General features: G+C 41.0%; 1 long non-coding RNA gene across 1 annotated transcript; it reads right to left on the reverse strand.

The window, feature by feature from the left end:
• Window positions 1-452: 452 nt before the first annotated feature.
• Window positions 453-2,291, reverse strand: LOC140234065 (uncharacterized). Its single transcript, XR_011901571.1, has 3 exons — window positions 2,197-2,291; window positions 1,006-1,138; window positions 453-473 (listed from the first exon to the last, which is right to left on the reverse strand). It is a non-coding gene; the product is annotated as an uncharacterized lncRNA (long non-coding RNA).
• Between the last annotated feature and the right edge of the window lie 548 nt (window positions 2,292-2,839).

The raw sequence follows: 2,839 nt of genomic DNA on the forward strand, positions 1-2,839 counted from the left end.
ATATTCAACTGGCAAATAAATGATCTTTGAAACACTATATCAAGTTGGCATCATATTGTTTGTGATGAAATGCAACATACACGTTATACAGACACAATACAACAGTGATCACTCATGAATAGAAGGTATAAGAATGCAGGGTATGTGTAACAAAATTTTGAGTGTTTGTATCTACCATCTGACATAAGAACAGATGAAAATAGTCTTCTGAAACATCATTCCGCAACAATTAAACACTATTTGCACAGTATCAAGTATTGAATACATTGTATGAACTTCAATCTCAATTGCAAGGATTCCTGAACCCATCAGATCATTTGTCAGACTGTGCAAATTGTCTCCTTTGATGTTCAATAACTTCCTCCCTTGGATGATACTCAAAGGCATTCACAAGGGGAGGCGTTGAAGGCTGGCAGGGTGCAGGAGTTTTGTCATTGTACTCCACAACAGCAGAAAGGACATCATAACCTGTGCTGTAGAAAATTCAACAGAAAGAAACAAAGGGACACACAAAATAGATGGAATTAAGTTGTTTGCACTGGTTTTTAGCAACACATTTCTTGAGGTGTCATGAACAGACACCACCACTTTGATAATGACATCAAAAATCTTTGCAAATTCATATAAAAATTGGGGTTTGCCCTCCTCAATGCAAAGACTTGACTTGAGAATGCACAAGTAGCCATTGGTCATAGCATGGCAGGTGGAGTGTTGGTCTTCAGAATGGACAACTGACTGCCTCCCTTCTATGACTTCTGATTAGTGGAACAGGCATAAGACCTGCCCCCCCCCCCACCCCCCAAAAAGAGAAAATGTATATCTAGACCTTTTAAAATTGATCATTTTATGTGTACTCAGTGGTCAAGAAAGCCATGCCTCTACAGAGACAAACAAATAATAAGATGTGTAGTTCACAAATTGTGCCATTCTAATATTTTCCTCTGAGTAATGTGAATTCATTTTCTTCCAATATTGCATAAAATATCTACGCTGTTCTTTACGAACCTTCACGCTAGAAGAGCCAGGATTGTTCGTCTTCACAATCCGGTAGAGCAGATCTCCTGTTGCACCTCTTATCGAGCTCACTGCCTGTCAGAATTTGTGTAGTACACTGTAGTGCAATGCTGCCAGATGAACCCTGTAAGTACATGTAATAATGGCACAGAGAGGAATTGAATTTTTTTTTTATTGTTTATGTAGGCCTGCAAGAATGTGGTTAACTAGATGCATGTAGGAACTCTTGGGAAAAACAAATACCGGTAATCACAAATAATGACTGCCATTAGTACCGGTACCTCCCCACATAACCAGGGCAAGTGAAATTGTAATGATGACAACTGAAAATAACTGACTGCAGAAAGTTCCTTGTCTGATAGGAAAGTGACTTTTTTTTTCCACATGTAAAATATGAAATCGCATTACATTAGTCAACTAATATAGGCAACATTTTGGGGCAAGAAAAAAAAAATGGACATTGAAGATTTCACTTGCCTAATGGGCAAGTGAAGACAAACAATAATGGCCAGTCCTGGATCAATTACAATCTAATAATATGTTTTGGAACACACCATCCAACCATTCGGCTACAAGTTTTAGAGCTCAATGGGGAAGCAAGGCTGTCATAGCAGAAGTCAGAGTCATAGAATTAACTGTTACTGAATATGTATGATTGATAAGCCTTCTAATGTAGCAGCGATGAAAATATACAGAGCCAGCCAGCCCGGCTGGCTGGCTGGTACGCGGTCTCAGTTGGTAACTGTTGACCCCATATGCCCATACAAGTACTACGTGGTATCTAGAATCGATAGCTACACGCAGGTACCGACGTAACTGTGTTGTAGTGAATGTCTTACTAATCTTCGATAAATTTTAGGTCTAGTAATGTAACGTTAGAGGTGTTCACTTCATAGTATAGTACGATTTAATGAGCACACAACTTGACTACTAGTACATTAAAATCCCTCCATGATCTTAATTTTACTGACATTGAATGATGTTCCACTCAAAACGCTACAGACGGAGCTTATCAACCTATCGAAACCGTGAAACTGTTAGTAGTGATACAGCAATTATAGGCCGACCAGACGCCGTGCGAACCCTGTCGCGATTATTGCAGCGACTGGGCTGTGTATAGTTACGGTACATGTACGATAGCTACTGTATAATAAGAGTCGTCTACACAGTGGCAAAACATACCCGCTTTCTCTGATCCAGCTTCAGAACTGCTGATCCGCTTTGTTTTTCAGCTCTCTGACGATGAGTTTGGCTTCCATTTCCCAGCTTGATAACAGGGATAGCTATGGGCTCCAGGATCCTCTTTTTGGGCGCAAATCCTAGCCGAGTATACAGCACTACTTAGCTCGATCCACTACAAGCGATCACTCCATACGAGGCTGTACAACCTAGTGCGTAGTAATGTACATCGTAGTAGAAGGGACCATCTATCCCACTGGGCTCGCGTCAGCAAATGATTCTCAACGTACCCAATTTTTTCGAGTAGCGTCATCTTTAGGGAAGTTGTGCAGACTTACACCCCATCTTTTGTGTCTTTGCTGCGGTAATGACGGCACACTTCCTCGGCATTTTCTTGAAATACTTTCTCCAACTTTCCTACAAATACCCCGGTACACAAGATCTCTGCACTGTGAAGTACAGTTTAGGCGAGAGAGTCGCACTATGAGTTCCTGTTGGTGCGTCACAGTGTCACCTGACAAGGCACGTGACCGGTCCTTGCTTTTTCTGGGGGCGTTCCCGACTACCCGAAAAATGAGCGATTTAGGCGATTTCAACTGAGTTTTTTGAAGTTCACAGATCTCTTTGAAGAAAAGTATATGTGATT

The sequence above is a fragment of the Diadema setosum genome, chromosome 10 (assembly GCF_964275005.1).
Source record: "Diadema setosum chromosome 10, eeDiaSeto1, whole genome shotgun sequence".
NCBI classification, from domain to species: domain Eukaryota; kingdom Metazoa; phylum Echinodermata; class Echinoidea; order Diadematoida; family Diadematidae; genus Diadema; species Diadema setosum.